The 18579-nt window shown below is 41.6% G+C and overlaps 1 non-coding gene across 1 annotated transcript; it reads left to right on the forward strand.

Annotated features, from left to right (window-relative positions):
• The first annotated feature begins 3032 nt into the window (after positions 1 to 3032).
• On the forward strand, positions 3033 to 3105 carry TRNAS-GGA (transfer RNA serine (anticodon GGA)). The gene has a single exon. It is a non-coding gene; the product is annotated as a tRNA-Ser (tRNA).
• The last annotated feature ends 15474 nt before the right edge of the window (positions 3106 to 18579 follow it).

An 18579-nucleotide genomic window follows, 5' to 3' on the forward strand; every position in this document is an offset into this window, starting at 1 on the left:
CCCGGGCAATAGGTAAATGCTGTCATTAGAAACATTAGGGAAATCTTGTCCATAAAGAGCTATTTGGACCATAGAGTAGTGGAGGAGATGAGAACTGGGTGTAAAGGATGCTGTGTAACTCTGTTGGTTTTCCCACTGTTCCTCATTTCAGTAGTGTGAGCCTCTCAGAAGCCATGATCAAAGTTAGCAAGCTCAAATGTATTAGACATAGCCTACTCCCTGGGCCCTGAGGCTGCCATCTGCTTTATATTTATAAGTCATGAAATTTGGTAGGCAGAATTCCAAAGATGTGCCCCCCAAATTTCCAATCCCCTGGTTATTCAGTCAAACACTAATCTAGATATCACAGTGAAGGGATTTTGCCAATCTCACTGTGGTTACTGAACCTTAAAATAGGGATGTTAACCTGGATCACTCTGATGGGTCCAGTCTCATCACATGAAGCCTTACAAGCAAAGAAATTTCTCTGAGAAGAATCAGAAGTGATGTGACAGTAGAAGAAAGCAGAAGACGCAGTCAGAGAGACGCTACAGGAGCAAAGTTGTAGATATATGAGGCATGAGAAGGACTTGACCTGCTGATGGGGATTGGGGGGAGGAACACAGAAAGCGTAAGAAAGGATGTGGGCAGCTTCTGAGAGCAAAGACAGCCAATAAGGAAATGAGAACCACAGTCCTATAACCCAAAGGATCTGAATTCAGCCAACAACTTGAATAAACTTGGAAACTGACATTTCCTAGAGTCTCCCAGGAAGCATCCATTAAGCTGACATATTGATTTTGGTCTTGTGAAATATGAAGCTAGAAAACCAGCTAAGCCTACCAGGACTTCTGACCTACAGCATTCTGAGATAATAAGTTTGTGCTATCTTGAGCTGCCAGGTTTGTGGTGGTTTGTTATGGCAGCATGGAAAATGGATACAGGAGGTAATAGTCAAACATAGCACTTCCCAACTTTAAGGCTACTCTTTACACCATCATTTTACAACCATTAGGATTCCCAGCAATGGTTTAGTGAATCGAACCATGTACTAGTTAACTTTCCCAAGACTTACATTCCTGATCTGTAAACTAGAGATAAAATTATCCCTAACTCACATTTGAGACTCCAATGAGATGAAAGCACTGTTGGATCTTTGAAATACCATGCACACATCTAGAGGTTGCTTCCATAGATTTGGAGATATTAGGATGCTTTTTGACAGTGTTCTTGCCCTTAAGCACTTTCCATCTATTACAAGTTGGGTTGCCTAGGAAGCAGACTTGGAGATGGTAGAGGAGAGTAGTTGGAGTTAAGATGTGAGGCATTTATTAGGAAGTATCTGGGATTAGCACCTATGGAAGGGAGGGAAAAGAAGCAGGATTGGGCTAGGGAGAAGTTGAGCTGGGATGCATGCTATGACAAGGCCTCAGCAGATCCCATGGGGACTTTGAAGCTAGGATGGCCCTTCAGACTTTTCCTGAGATGTCCCAGGGTCTAGGCCTTTCTGGCACTTGGCATTGCTCCTCATTGGTTGAGGCTGACCTGGAAAGAGAACATAGCTTGTTCCAGTGTGCAGGACTGAACTGCGGCAGTGCCTGGTAAACATTGCCAGCAGCTGGAGATATTCCTGAAGGTATCTCTGGGCAGTCCATCATAGTGTTCACCAACACTCCTGACCTTTGTGGATCTACAATAGGAAGGTTTTCTATCACTTGAAGGAAATCCTATCTTCCTTTTTGACTTCTAAATCTTTCCTGTGTCAGCAGTTCCATCTCATGTGAGATAAATGGTGTTCTGCTCTGTCTCCTACTTCTGACTGTCAACAGTCTCTTGAATCAAACCCATTTGTTAGGTCCTCCTCATACTGATAGATTCCTTGGCCAGATTGGAACCTGCTTTAACTCTCTAGCATATATGTCTGCCCCGACTGTGTCAAGGAAATGACAGTGGGAAGGCGAATCCCTTAGGAACCATCTTAAAAGGCCTGTGGGCTAAATGCTTAAATGAACTGAACACCTGCTGGGGTCCCCAAGGCTCCAATTTCCTGTACTAAAAGGGAACATTTTGTTCAGTGGCAGCCACAGAATTCCAGAAGAGTGTCAGGAGAGGCAGTTTAATATTTCATTTTTTCAAGCCTCTTCTCTCCTTCAAGTGGCACAATCAACTGGAAATGTCTTATGACTTTGGAGTGTTTTTATACCATATTCCAAGCCTTACAAGCTACTCTGGAATGTGAGAGCCAAAATGGTTTGGTAATGTATGATTAAGAAGGAAGAAACTAGAGAAGCAAAGGAAAAGGAAAGAAGAGATATGTTTTTTAAACATCTTATTCAGTTCTACTTCCCAGCTGCTAGCTTTGTCCCTTTGGAATCAGCATGAACTTTTCTGTATTACAAATGTTATTGTTTAGTTATTCCAGGGAGTGGAAAATGTTAACCTGTACTGAGACCTTTGGCATAACTGAGAAACCATGTTTTTGACTCATGAGATTTTGGGTAAATACCCTTTTCCCAGATAATTGCTCAAGTGAGTATTTTCTCCCAAAAAAACACTTTGTAATAAGACATACTCCTAATTCTTAGAGAATTATAGATAAAAAGAGAGGACTGAATAGATGTAATCTGAAATCTACCTAGATGTCCCATAGGAAAAGCATTTGTCCAAAATCAATTTCTTCTATATATGCTCCTCCTGGAGAATTCCATGGACTGTATAGTCCATGGGGTCACAAAGAGTTGAACATGGCTGAGCGACTTTCACTTCACTTCACTTCTGTATTCCATGTTCTGGTAAGTAGCCCAAATATCCTCTCAGTCACCTAAATCAGAAATTTAGGAATTAAAGAAAATGAGGAAGGGAAAATGAAGAGCAGGAAGTTTTTTGAACTTAACACTAGGGCCATTCTTCTCTGAAAGCCAGGGAAGAAAATGTATTATAATAAAAGCAAACGTTTATTGAGGAGTAACTATGTATAGCCACTATGTATATTGCTTACATTTTGTTTTATTGAAGTATAGTTGATTTACAGTGTTTTTTGCTATATATGGGCTTCCCTGGTGGCTCAGAGGTTAAAGCATCTGCCTGGAATGCGGGAGACCCAGGTTCGATCCCTGGGTCAGGAAGATCCCCTGGAGAAGAAATGGCAACCCTCTCCAGTACTCTCGCCTGGAGAATCCCATGGAGGGAGGAGCCTGGTAGGCTACAGTCCATGGGGTCACAAAGAGTTGGACACGACTGAGCGACTTCACTTTCACTTTTCTGCTATATAGCAAAGTGATTCAGTCTCACACAAACAGATACTTTTTGATATTCTTTTCCATTATGGTTTATCACAGGATATGGAATATAGTTCCCTGTGCTATACAGTCGGTCTTTGTTGTTTATCCATTCTATATGTAATAGTTTACATCCACTGATCCCGAACTCCCAGTCCACTCCTCTCCTGCTCCCCTTCCTCCATGGCAACCGCAACTATGTTCTCTGTCTCTGTAGGCACGATATATCTTACATATACTAATTCACTTAAATATTCATACCAAACCTATGAGGTAGATCATATTCCGTATTTTTCAGATGAGGTAATAAAAGCACAGCGAAATTGCTTACCCACGGTTATACAGACAGGACAAGCAGACTAGGTTTTCACCCATCTGCTTCTGGCAGTCTGCCTGCAGAGAACATCATTTGGTTACAGGGTGAACAATGTTGGGTCAAACTGGTGTCAACTAAGCTTACAGGTTTTTAGTCTTTAGGATCAATCTCTAGACAAATCCCGAGAGGCTTGACTAGAGTTACAAGTCAGGACATAAATGTCATGCAATGAAAGAGATAATTGGCAATAGCTGGGACATTATAGGGAGGGAGGAAACATAGAAAGGAGGACGGTGTGGCACTGTCCTTGACTAACACAATGAGAGAAGGAGAGCATGTGTTTGATAGTTGTAGACATGAAGATTTAAAAGGCTATTTATTTATTTTAAAATATTTTATTTTCATTTATTTATTTGGCTGTGCTGGATCTTATTTGCGGCATCTTTTTTTTTTAGTTGTGGCATGCAAACTCTTAAGTGCAGCATGTGGGATCCAGTTTCCTGACCAGGGGTCAAACTCAGGCCCCTTTCTTTGGGAGCATGAAGTCTTAGCCAGTGGACAACCAGGGAAGTCCCTAAAATGCTATTTAATGTTGTGCAGGTGATCATTTTTATCAGTTGATTGGCTGGAATATGGAGGAGACGTGTGGAGTAGATAAGTGGGTTAAGTCTACACCTAAAAATCAAGAAATTGATGCACAGTGTTTAAGATTGATACCTAAGTTAAAAATATCAGTATAACCAAATTACTGAGAAAGCATTACCTATCAGAGAAACATAATTAGAAATAGTGGTTTCTTCAAAGTAGGCCACTGCAGCTTTTCATCGTAAATTCTGTTCCACTATTGGATTTTTAACTATATTACTTTGCACATATTAACAGTTGATAAGCCAGAGAAACAGAAGATGCAACATCAGCTTGGTTTCAGGAAAACAACATCATCCCTTACATTAAGTGAAATGTGGCTCATTTGGAGTTTTGATCATATTTATTTTGTAAATTTGTTTTTATTTTACAGTATAATAGAATAAAAGCATAAGGATTTTATACCTACTTTTAGGTATGTACATTTCAAAATATCATTAGAGTTAAAAATGCTGAAAGTCAACTCTGAGAGGCCAAACCATTTTTTTTCCCCTATCACTTTATCACTCAAGTTAGAAAAATACCACTTCACTGTAAGAGGTCGAACTACCTTGCTACCAACTCATTACTCAGGGCTTGGCTCAATTTCATCTCTTCTGTGAAGGGTTTCCTTAATCTTCTAGGAAGAATTGATGATGGTCTTTCTTGGGTCTCACTGTACATGCATTTTTCATGGTTTATATCTCTCTTCATAGAGTTATTTGTTTGCATAGCTGTTTGTTTATGATTTCTAGAATTAAAGTGCTTATGAGTGGGGCCCATAGCTTATTCATCTGGATCCTTAGCACCCAGCTCACAACCAGTCCCACACCAGGAGTCCTGCAGATGTTGGCTGAATCAATGGGCGGTAACAGCAGTGGTACTCTCTTGGCTTTCAGAATTCCCTTCGAGGGTTAGCCATCAAATTGAAAAAGCACAAGGTACTTTATCCACTATTGCTAAAAGCTTGTTAGAAATAGGAAAACATTGAATTTTAAGCCTTGTGGTCAAATTTATGGCACATTAAGGGCATCATGAAAGGAGTTGTCTTAAACTCCTCTTCTGAGTTTCTGTATGACTGTAGAGATAAGCTAATGGTGTCAGTATTCAGGTGTAGTCAATATTTGGCACTGTAGTAGAATATCCGAGCATATAGTGGCACACCATAGTTACTTAGCCATGACTGGCTTTGTTAACACAACTTGGCAACACTGAGATTTTCACTACTACTGCAAGAAAGGAGTTGAACGTATTTTCTAGCCCCCATTCTTACCTCCCATAGAGTTTGTTCTTGTCCAAGATTAAAATGAATCTGGCTTATTGGCATACCTGTTTAAGAAAGGAGACAGTAAATCTTTAATACAAGAAAGTGAAGAGGTGAAATTGTTGAACTTTTCTGAAAAGGCTAGATTCACGGAAGGTAGTAGTAACTTTACTGGGCTTCATGTTCCTGTGGGTTGTCATTGGTGAGACTGTCATTCATTGTCTCCTCTGCCCCTTCTATTCCCTACCCCCACCCGCCCAGCATGCAACACCAGTGCAGTTACCTATTCATTAATTCACTGGCCAAGAATTAGCAGACACCACTTAGGAGTGAAATGTTGCTCTAGGCACTGTGGTTGATTCACAAATAAGATGTGGCCCTAATAAGCCAGAGTTAGAGCTTCATGCAATTCGTCTCCTGACCAACCAGTCTGTTACTTGCAGTTTTACAACCTGGCTTTGACAAAAGGGAACATGTCTCTTTCTGTTGATTACAGCTCTCTAAATGGAACTAAACAGCTCACAGGCAGGTATTTAAACGAAGCATGAAATTTTCCTAGGAGCCATTAAAGCTGGCTTAGTTTCTATATTCTAAAAACAAAGCCAAGCAAAATGAAAACCTTATTTTATTGTGATCTCAGTTATAGCACTTCCTCAAAGGATGGTGCTTAATGAGAGTCACTGTGTACTGTGGGAAAACCATTATGTAATACTTAACTCTACCCATTTAGCTCATTTTATTCCCACTCCTGAAAAAGATTGATTTCTTTGAAAAATTAAGAATCTGACCTTATTTCGTGCATCTTTTGCTTTTTCAGCTTGGAATTTCTAGACAGTGATCTAGTTGGAAGCATCAGCATTTGAAAAAATAAGGTTTATTTAGTTCCTTCTGAATGTTTTTATTTTTTTCGTCACTGAAGTGGCTTTAAATGTTCTTAAAGATCTGCATTAGGTATTTATGGAAACTTCTCTCTAAATTATAGAGTTTAAACTAAAAAAGTATAATTTATTCTCAGCCAGGTGTCGAACAAGAATATCTGAAGAATATTAACAAGCCTTTGAATTTCTTTCTTTTCATCCATCAGCTCCATTAGCCCCAGTTAACTTTAAACTACCTATGCTTTTATAAGTTATAAGAAGTCTCATTCAGATTGTAGGCATCAAATACCAATACTAAATATTTTCCATGTCCCTAAACTAAAGCTAGGTATTATAATCTTAAGATAGCCCCAACTGATGCCCATGGGAGGGCTTTCCTAGCGGCTGAGATGGTAAAAACTGTGCCTGCCATGTGGGAGACCCAGGTTCAATCCCTGGGTCGGAAAGATCCCCTTGAGAAGGTAATGGCTGTCCACTCCAGTATTCTTGCCTGGGAAATCCCATGGACAGAGGAGCCTGGTGGGCTACAGTCCATGGAGTCGCAAAGAGTTGGACATGACTGAGTGACTACACTTTCTTTCTTTCAATGCCCATGGGAATTTATCACTCGTAGAACTCTAGAGAGGTCCAGAGGGGAGAAAAGACAAGGTACCGTATTTAAACTTGTATGATGAAACACCTTTCTATGAACTTTAGGGAGTAGATTATTGACCCAATACACATCTTTCATGTTTCATCATGTCTGGTCCCCAAATAGGGTCTCAACAGTAATTGCAAAGCAGCATTTCTTCATCCCACACCCAGAACTGACAAGACCTGTTCTTCCCTCAATTTGCTGCTGCTGCTGCTCCAGGAAAAAAGAGAATTCCTGGAGCTTCCATCATGTGCTAGCAAACATAGCCCTGCTAGCATTCTTCTCTCACCATTTCAGCTGCTGATGCCTTGGGCTCTAGGCTGCTGTCCTGAAGTTTCCTGTTCCCTTCATGTGGGAGGGCCAGCCTCAGAGAACTGTGAGTCTCCTCAGTCTGGGGACCAGGAGTGCCAGCCGTCACATCCCTGAGAGCAAGGGAGGGAGGAGGCACAGGTTCTCCTCCAGGCTGGCACACAGGCCCCTTGGAGCCTCAGTGACACAACTCTTATTTTTTCACTTGGGGTTGGAGAGGAAGTCTTGGGGGCTTCACGTGCCGAAGAATTAGGACAGTTGGAGGAGAGATGATAGGAAGGTTTTAGAAGATAGAGAACCAAGGGATTGACCTTTAGAGCAGGAGTGACTGTGACTCCACCTCCCAGGGAAAGCAGTTGTTGGACCAATGATCCAATGGGCTGCAAAACTGGAGGTCTTTGGGAAATGCTCCCTGGAATGTCAGAAACCCCCAGTGGAAGTCTCAGAAAAGTCAGACTAGGTAAATCTGCCACTTTCAGACTGAGAGTTGACCCATTTGTCTGAGCTAAGGGAGAGAACACTGCTCACCTTTCTGCCAGCTGATCTAACAACAGTGAAATCTTCAGAGTCACCATGTTGGATAACTTGGAGGTTAGGCTAAGGAGGAACAATTTCTGCCCCTACATTTGCAGTTTTCATAAAGTCGTTCTTCTGTGGCAGGACCTCAACGTTTCCACACAGGTGCTGTTTCACTGCTCTTCCAGAAAGGTAGTGCCCACTTAGCCGCTCCCTTTGTAGGCAAGAGCACACAAAGATGCCAAGTTGAGAGTATGTTTGACTAGACTGTGTAAGAAGCAGCCTTAATAGGAGCTGAAGGACAGCTCCTGAATGTGTCTTGACTTGGAAAGTCCGCTGGTCTTTTCTGTTGGGTTGGCCAAAAGGTTTTTCGTTGATACTTTGCCTGGCTGCTGATGTTGGATGATCTTCAGTGGACTTCAGGACCTAGGATTGTTCAACAACAGATTGATCACTTATTAGTCTGTAATCTTTTTTTTTTTATTAATTGATTGATTTGACTGCACTGGGTCTTTGTTGCTGCACACAGGCCTTTTCTCTAGTTGCGGTGCACAGGCTTCTCATTGTGGTGGCTTCTCTTGTTGCAGAGCGCAGGCTCTAGGTGTACGGACTTTAGTAGTCATGGTCTGTGGGCTTGTTGTGACTTGTGGGCTCTAGAGCGCTGGCTCAGTAGTTGTGGCATCCAGGCTTAGTTGCCCTGCAGCATGTGGGATCTTCCTGGGCCAGCGATCGAACTGGTGTCTCCTGCATTGCAAGGTGGATTCTTAACCAGCTGGACCACCAGGGAAGCTCTATTTGTAATCTTGGACAAGTTATTTAACTTTTTGAAACCTGCTCTCTTTATGTAAAATAGAGATTATAGTACGTGCTTTGCAAGGTCATAGTAAGATTTAAACAGAGTAATACACAGTTGATCCTTACTCTTTGCAGTTCTGTATTTGTGAATTTGCCTGCTTGCTGAAATTTATTTATAGCTCCAAATTAATACTTACATCTCTTGCACAATCATTCACAGAGAGAGGCGGAGTGGCAAAAAAAATTTGAGTTCCTCAAAACACATTCTCAGCTGAAGTCAAATAGGACAATGCTCCACTTTCTTGTTTCATCTCTCATGCTATAAACAAGTGTCCTGTTTTGGGTCTATTTAGTGCCACAGATTTTGCATCCTTGTACACTAGACCCTTGAACAATAAGGGGGTTAGGGTTCCCAACCCCTGCACAGTGGAAAATCTGCATATCAAAAGCATTGGCCTTCTGTATCAGCAGTTCCGCATCCACAGATTCAACCCACTGCGGATGCTGTAGTACTGGAGTATTGGCCACTGAAAACCACCTGTGTGTGAGTGGAGCTTTGCAGGTCAAACCTGTGTTGTTCAAAGGTCACCTGTGCTGTTTTTTTTACATTTTCTTGTGACCTTTTCTGCTGTTTTAAATGCCCCCAAGCATATAGTGCTGAAGTGCGATCCAGCGTTCCTAAGTGCAAGATGGCTGTGAGATGTCTTTTGGAGAAATTACGTGTGTTAGAGAAGCTTCCTTCAGGCCTGGGTTATTGTGCTGCTGGCCCTAACTTTAGTCTTAATGAACTAGCAATATATATATTACGTAATGTGTTTTTAAACAGAAACACATAAAACAAGGTTTTGTGTTGCTCAGTTGACAAAAATGATGTAGCCAGATGGTTTGCAGGAACCTAACCCCGACTGAGTGACTGAACTGAACTGAACTGAACCCTATTTCCCCTAGGAGCAGTGGTTTGGTGTTTATGGTAAATCCACGGTTTACGGTGACTGTATAGACTGAAACTGCTACAAATAACAAGACGTGACTGTACTTTAAAGGCCAGGTACTTAGTTGGAGCTAAACAAATACTTATTCCTTTGTCTTCTGTCTGTATGACAAGGGCAAAATGGCGAATTTCCTTGAAGGAAGGAAGGAGTGGCTGCTTCTTTGTTCTCCTCTCCTTAGACTATTTCTTGAAAAACATTATAGTGCCAGTAAGAGGTATGACATTTTAATTTTTAATAGCTATTTTAAATTGAAGTCTAGTTAATTTTCAATATTGTTAGCTTCAAGTGTACAGCAAACTGACACAGTTATACATGTATCTGCATATATACACACACATTCTTTTTCTGATTATTTTCCCTTATAGGTTATTACAAGACACGGAATATCATTCTCTGTGCTATAGTTGTTTATCTACTTTATACATAGTAGTATGTGTATGTTACTCCCGAACTAAACTCCTAATTTATCACCAACCTCCATCCCCTCTGGTAGCCACAAATCTGTTTACTTTGTCTGTGAGTCTATTTCTGTTTTGTAAATAAGTTCTCTTATATCATTTTTTAAGATTGCACATGTAAGTGATAACCATATGAGGTTGACATTTTAATTTTATAATGAAATGTCAGGAGCCTTCTGATCCTTGGTATTATATATACACACCTCCAAAATTAACTCTCTCCTGAGGTGTATAGGAGACTCTTGGCAAGGTGAATTCACTTATCCCTGAAGGAGATAAGAGAAGATTGAATTATTTTTTCTTCTACTTCACTGTAGAAACTTGTCTAAAATTCTGTCTGGGCTTTGCAGATACCTTTGAGCTCACTTCCATGCACATAAGTCTGGCGGTGCTTGCCCTTTAATAGATTGAGTTCCGTTTCTTTTCTGTATTCACAGAAGGGTGTTTTGTTGGTTGGATTATTTTATTTCTCCACCATATGTTTGGGTTTTATTCTAGGAAGGCTGTTCTTTTTAAATTTCTTGGGCTTGTTTGTATCTGTCAATGACCAAATGGCTTTTTGGCTTTGCGATTATGCACCTCAAATTATACTAATGCACCGGTTAAGTTAAAGTGGCTCTGCTTGTGGACTCTCAGTGAATCAATTTTGTTGCTGGATAATGAAGCACTTCAGGCTTTCTGTATTTCTGTGTTTACTTAGAAGCCAGCAAAATGGATGGCCAGGCATTTTACAAGGTACTCAATGATCCTAATTGTTGACTGGGTGTGTTGCTGGGAGGAAAGGTTACTTAGACTGAATTTCAGGGTATGATTCTCAGTTATTGGCTCCAGCTATGAGCCAGATATTTGGTGTGTTTTGGAGATGTATAAAACCAATAACTTAAGAGAGAAACCAATTTAGGGCTCTGTTGATCCATTTTGTTGGCTTTTTGAGGAATCCATTTGACCAAAGGACAATGTAGCTGATTCTTGCTTTTATATTCATGTTTTATTTTATATCCATCTGTTCTTTCTCCACACTCTTCTTTTCCTGCAGATGTTCCGAGGCTGAGCATACACCTTTGTCTAGGGCAGGATTTCTCAGCTATCCTTCGTGGTAGAGGCTGTTCTGTGATGGAAGCTTGTAACGCATCATCCTTGGTGTCCACTCATTCAATGCCAGCTGCACCCCTGCCCCGATTGTGATAACCCCAATCCCCAGACATTGTCGAAAGTCCCCTGGGGTGGGGAGTGGAATTGCCCCATTGAGAAACACTGCTTTAGAGAGAGAAGTTCTCAAGTTGTCAGCATCTCAGGAACAGCGCCTGCTCTGTGCTTTGGTTTCTCTCGTGTCTACAAGGAATGAAACGCTGCCCCTCACAGAAGATTCCTTTTGTTTTGCTTTTAGTTTCTTTTGTCCTTCTTACAGAACAGCAAGCATCACAGCTTCTGGAAGATAAAGAACAACCCAATCATCCAAATTGTATCCTTTCTCTGCTCTCCAGACCTTGAAAGTCAGCCACTTCCCTTTTTCAATAGTTTCTTTGTAGGACCTTTGTCAGCCAAGCACTGCAGAGTCAGGGAGGGCCCAGTGGCCAAGAGCACAGACTCACTTCAAAGTTTGGTTTTGCTGTTCACTTTGTGTGACTTTGAATGGTGCAGTTTAACTTCTAGGTGCCTTAGATTTCTTTTTCTTTTTAATAACTTAAAAATTATTTATTGACTGCACTGGGTCTTCATTGCTGCCCGTGGGCTTTCTCTAGTTGTGGTGAGCAGGCTTCTCATTGCGGTGGCTTCTCTTGTTGTGGAGCTTGGGCTTAGTTGCCCTGCAGAATATGGAATCTTCCCAGACCAGGGACTGAACCCGTGTCCTCTGCATTAGCAGGTAGATTCTTAACCACTGGACCACCAGAGAAGTCTATGCCTTAGAGTTCTTCTTTACAAAATGCTGATAATCACATTACTTTTCGTACATCATCATTGTCAATCTTAAATGAGTTCATACCCTCACAGAACTTGGAACGGTGGTGTAATGAGAGATGTCTGTTTCAGTGTAGATCTATATACTTCCCCCCCAACCCCGCTCCTTTGTTTGCCCTGGTTCTGTGGGAGAATTTTACACTTCTAACTTGTAGATAATGGAGAGCAATGTAAAACAGTTCTTGTCCACAGACAAGAAAATGTCCAGTCGTTGATGTCATACTCATCTAGCCATTTTTATTTCAGTGTTCCCCTGAGTGAGGGCCATGGGGAGCTGCCATCTTTGGCTAGGCGTCCTTTCAGTGTCTATGTAATACGTTGTCTGAATCTAAAATCTGTTCATGTTTCTTTACTGGCCGAACCTGTCAGACCTTGGCCTTGCCTTATGCTTGACAACCAGAAGTTGAAATTGATTTTACCTGACTTTCCAAAGTCAATCTCTTTTACACCCTTAGATATTATTTTTGTTAATAGCCTGCCATCTTTTTTAAAATTTTATTTTAATTGGAGGATAACTGCTTTACAACATTGTGATGGTTTCTGTCATCCATCAGCACGAATCAGCCATAGGTGTACATAGTCCCCCCCACCTCCCTCCCCGTCCCACCCTCTAGGTTGTCCCAGAGCACTGGCTTTGGGTGCCCTGCCTCATACAACAAACTCCCACTGGCTGGCTGTTTTGCATATGGTAATGTGCATGTTTCAATGCTACTCTCGCAAATCATCCCACCCTCGCCTTCGCTCACTGAGTCCAAAAGTCTGTCCTTTAGGTCTGCATCTCCTTTGCGACCCTGCGAATAGGCTCATCAGTACCATCTTTCTAGGTTCCGTATATATGCACTAATATACAATATTTATCTCTTTCTGACTTCACTTTGTGTAACAGGCTCTAGGTTCATCTACCTCATTAGAACTGACTCCAATGTATTCCTTTTTATAGCTTAGTAATATTCCATTGTGTATATGTACACAACTTCCTTATCCATTCCTCTGTCAATGGATGATGGTTGTTTCCATGTCCTTAGCCTGCCATCTTTTGACTACCTTTTATGTTTTTGTGTGTGTGTGTGTGTTTTTCTTTTCTTTTTTTTTGCTGTAGGATTTATGTTTGAGTGGTAATGCCAAGCTGAAACTCATAGAACAAACATCTGTGGCCTCCCAACCTGTATTAGTATCTACTATCACAAAGCACAGGACCTGGGAACCTAGCAGCTTAAAACAGCACACATTCATTATCTGAAAGTTTCGGTGCGTTACGAATTCTGACATAGCTGAGTCGTGTGGGTCCTCTGGCTCTGAGACTCTTCTAATACTGTGATCAATGTGTCACCAAGGCTATGGTCTCCTATCAAGTTTAACTGGGGAGGGACTGACTTCCAAACTCACTCATCTGGTGGTTGTCATGAGTCAGTTTCTTAAGGGCTGTTGGATTGAGGGCTCAGCTTTCTGTGGCTGTTCCTTGCTGTATGGACCTTTCTAACCTGATGACTTGTTTTACCAAAGTGTGTGAGCTCAGAAGGCAATAAAGTTGGTCTACTAGCAGGATGGAGTCATGGTATTTTCTAACTTAATCATCAAATGGACACCCCATGACTTTGTTTTTGTTGTTCAGTCGCTAAGTCGTGTCTGACTCTTTGCGACCCCATGGACTGCATCAGGCCAGACTTCCCTGTCCTTCACCGTCTCCCGAAGCTTGCTCAGATTCATGTCCATCGAGTCAGTGATGCCATCCAACCATCTCATCCTCTCCTTCTCCTCCTGCCCTCAATCTTTCCCAGCATCAGGATCTTTTCCAATGAGTTGGTTCTTTGCATCAGGTGGCCAAAGTAGTGGAGCTTCAGCCTCAGGATCAGTCCTTCCAGTGAATATTCAGGGTTGATTTCCTTTATGATTGACTGGTTGGATCTCCTTGCAGTCCAAGGGACTCTCAATAGTCTTCTCCAACACCACATGTCAAAAGCATCAAATCTTCTTTACCATATGCTGTTCATTAGGAGCAAGTCACTAGGTCCTGCCCATACTTAACAGGAAGAGGTTATAAAAGGCCCTGACTACCAGGTGGTGGGAATTACCAGGCACTATCTTAGAAGTCTGCCTGTTACACAGACAAGTGTGGACCAGATCTTTTGGGGCAGACAAAATAACTGTAACCCAGATCCCCCAGGTCTCACAAACAGAGGTACAGATGAGGTGACATTGTTGTTAATGCCCACACACAGCTGGATCATAGGCCTCACCTGTGAGCACCATGTCTCCAGGCTCTTCCTTAAAGTCAACTTTGTTTAGTTCTGAGAGTGCACCAAGAATACCTCGTATACTCTCAGTGAAGCGTGCCTTGGTCTTCAGCTGCAGCTTTAAGGAGATGCACCCAGGTGCTGACATCACTACCAGCATTCTCTGTCAGAAAGAGTCCCAGTGACGGAGTCCCATTGTCTGCAAAACAAACAAACAGAAACACTCGACAGACCCTCCCTCCCTGCTGTAGGTCACGACTTAGATTCACATGATGTGGCTGGTGCCCACCGTCCCTGCTGTGTAGAGCTCCTCTCTTTGGCTCACATCACCTCACTCAGATCCGGTTGGGGAATGCATACAATACCCTCCTCTTTGCCTTTTGATCCCTCTCATCTTGGCTCTCAGATGCCCAAGACCTCCCCACAAGTCCCCTCACCCTTTGCCATCTGTGTTAATACCTAGAGGCAGACTTGCCTTTTAGAAAATAAAAAAGTCCTGATTTAGAGCATTTGCCAGTTTCCATGGTATAAATGCTCCCACCGTGAATGATTACAAACCGCTAATTTGACATCAGTGAATGTGGAGTGGGGAAGAGGTGTGTGCCGTCAGCTCAGCTCTTTGCGAGCTGATGCGAGCTGGCTCTGGCCTAGTTTTGCCTGGAGGGCCAGCAGTCCAGAACACATGGCGTGATGTGAATCCCAGCCTGGACTAGGTGGAACCTCCTGGCATCCTCTGCATTGAAATGCACCTCTGTCTGCTGGGGCACAGGATGAAATGGCTTCATTGCTGCTCCACATACAACTGTACCGTACCCTATGTATTTCTTTCATAGGAATTACTTTCGCTGCAAACTGGTCTAGACCTTTATATCATCAGAGAAAAGACTGAAATACCCAAACATTCCCCAAAGTTATAGCGCCTTTACTATTAACGTCATGTTTCCCAAGATCCTCATGGACTCTAAGCTGTTTCAGACTTGAGTTATTTCTCTTGGTCTTTGATCTTCCACCCTCTATTTCTCCATGTTGTCCTGGCCCAAAGAACAGAGTTTCTTCCAAGCCTCTTCCTCCTTGATTCCAGCTAGCGTGTGTGTGCTCAGTCATGTCCAACTCTTTGTGACCCATGGACTGTAGCCCACCAGGCTCCTCTGTCCATGGGATGCTATTGGCAAGGCTCCTGGAGTGGGTTGCCAGGCCCTCCTCCAGGGGATCACCCCAACTCAGAGATGGAACCCATGTCTCTTGCGTCTCCTGCATTGGCACAGGAGGGAAGCCCGATTCCAGCTAGGACCCCCCTTTATTGTTAATGGACATTATTGCACCCATATCACTTGATTGAGTTTCTTTGTCCAAGGCTTGGTTTTGCCCCTCTCCTCTAAATATCATCATAGACTCAAAGCTCCTTGGCTGATGAAACTTTCGGAAATTTTGGAGACAGCCAAGCAGACACACCCTTCTAATTCCTTAGCAGTGTATCCTTAGGAATTTACTTAACTTTCCTGAGTCTGAGCAGCTCTCTAAGTTTAGTGGCAATAAGAATACCTACTTCCAAAGTTTGTTATGAGGATATAAATTAGAGGTTGATATGAAGTTCCAGACACAGAGTAAGTGTGTGACAAAAATATCTCTAAATACCCCTTTATTGCTATTTCTCTTCTTTTTCTTTCCCTTCTTCCTCCTCCCCTCCCCCTTCTCCCTCCCTTCTGCCCTTCCCTCTCCCTCCTCCTGGACCTTTTTCAAATCATATCAACCCCAACTAAATCCTCTTCTATGCACCATGTTCCAGGAATGCCTAATCCTCAACAGAACATTAGAGTTGCCAATTCAGGGATGTGTGCAGGTGATAAAGCTCCAGTTACCCACTACGTCTGCATGTTTTATGGCAGATGATGATACCAGACACTGATCTTGATTTTTCCTCCAACAGCAATGAATTTGTACCTCTCCTGACAATTTGACCAGATAATAATAATTTCAGCTTTTTATTTTCAGTACAGATTTCTTTCCAGAGTGTCAAACATACCTAGCTGCCTGAAACATCTGGATTTCCGATAGCTTCTTTAAAAATCCCCAGCCCTCTCTATCAATCCATTCTGCATGTGATAAGGTATCCAAGGCAGGTCAAGCTTTCTGAAATAGTTCTCTAATGCATCTTCTCTTTGTCCTCATTGCCACGACATTACTTGAAGCTATCACAATTTATCGTGTTCCATGACCTCCTGAAACAGACAATGTTCCAAGTTTCAAGATGCAGAAGGATATCTTCTTTGCCTACAATATCCTTCCCCATCTGATGTGCCTGGTTAGTGTATAAATCAACTTTTAGGACTCAATTCAAATGTTACCTTCTCCCTAACCCCCTTTCCTCCCTTCTCATCTATGTCAAGTGAGTTTCCCTTCTTTGCTCCTTGGCATACTGTTGTTACCTTTATTTTAGCACAAACCATGTTCTCGTGTAGTTACTGGTTTAAATCGTCCATTTAGGCTTTCATTTGACCCTGAAATTCTTCCCTTTAAAAAAAAATCACCATAACTCACACATCATTAATATTAAAAAATGTTTGTTTAATAAATGAATGAAAACCTAGCCCTTTGTATATAAAAAAGAAAATTTTGGATGATCAGTTTTTCATTTACAAGTATATTATTTGTAATATCCCCTCCTTATAAAGTCTTAGCTGTTCATTTGTAACATCAGTCTTAAGTTCAAGGATGCTTATCTAAATATGTAACTTTTCGTCTTTGCTTCCTCCATCTGATTTGATAAATCTTGATGGTTAAGTTCTGAAAAATTTGAGAGGCTCCTTGAAACGTGTGTAATAGATCTATTAATAGTAATATCTAATTAAAGACTATTTTAAAAATGAGCCAAGTAATAGAATAAATCCATTAAGTTCACATTAAATCCCTCCATGAAAGTGAACACTTTGCATTTGTTAAGGGTTTCTTAATGAAATATCATTAACCCAAGTAATTCAGAAATTAATATGACTCTTCATACAGAATGATGTCTTATAGAGGCGTATGTCTTGTTAGGTGGCCCCACGGTCAGAGCTCATCAATTCATACGTTTATCACACTGAGGAGATTAAATTTCATGCTTTGCTAAAGATTAATAGAAAAACATCATTAGAGTTGTACACATTATTTATTAATCTAAAGAGATGACTTTCTCCTGCTACCAAAAGGAACTATAGAGGATTTGGACATTTTCATATAGGAGAAAACAAAAGGGATAAGAAATGGGCACACAAGGAGGAAATGCTAAATATTTAAATCTACATGGTACATGCTCACCATAGCTCTTTAGGTTTATGGGGACTAGGAAAGTACAACTGACTTTGTGTATTCTATGATAGAGAGTGCTGAGCAAAATGCTGATTTACTATTTGTGTCAGAAGGGCAAACTTCACCTTTTTCTGCACTCGAAAATTCCATTGATGTGTCAGAAGAATGGTAAGAATTATAAATTCAGGGCAGCTTTGAAAAGAGACTTAGGTGCTCCCATTGAGATCATCGATTTTGAGGAATATCTGAAATTTTATAAAATAGAGTTGGGTTGATGGAAAAAGTGGAGGTGAAAACCCCTCCAATCCAACCAGGTGGATGAAGAGACTTCAGAGAAGTGAGCAGACAGGATTTCACAGGGAAGTTCAACCCTGCCGAGGGACAGGAGCAGAAGATGAGCAGGTGGCTGGTGGAGTAACTGGGCTGGAGGTAAAGATTAGGACTCTGTCAGTTCTACACCTGGCTTTTCAGCCATGGTGCTAAATGAGACCCTGTAGTGCTGGTTATTATTCAAGGTAGCTACTCTTCGTAAAAATCTACTATGTGCTAATTATTTTATAACTCACTTTTGAATTATTTTGAGCTGCTTCTGATATGAAATAACAAAACTTACTTCAGGAAGACACTCTGAAATCAATCCCAATTGCTACACAATGATCATGTATTAATACTTAAGAATATAGCTGTCCTGGTTTGAATGTAACTGGAGTTTTCATCTCATCTCCCTCCATTCAATAGCCTGATCTTTGATCATTTCCAGGATTGTCTCTTCTGCATTTCACCTTTCCGGAAGTTTGTGTGATATCTATGGGACGATTTCGCTTTTTGTTGTTGTTGTTGAGTGGGATCTTAGTTCCCTAACCAGGATTTGAACCTGTGGCCTCTGCAATGGAATTGTGGGGTCTTAACCACTGGACCTCCAGAGAAGTCCCAACTTCTCCTTTAAATACAGCCTTACTCTCTAATTTGTGTTAAGCTCCCAAATCTGTTGCACTCTTTGCCTTATTTCCTGTAGGCTCCCTGGCCTGCAAGAAAAAGTAGATTTTCTCTCCTTA

This window comes from Budorcas taxicolor, chromosome X (assembly GCF_023091745.1).
Source record: "Budorcas taxicolor isolate Tak-1 chromosome X, Takin1.1, whole genome shotgun sequence".
In the NCBI taxonomy this organism is placed as follows: Eukaryota; Metazoa; Chordata; class Mammalia; order Artiodactyla; family Bovidae; genus Budorcas; species Budorcas taxicolor.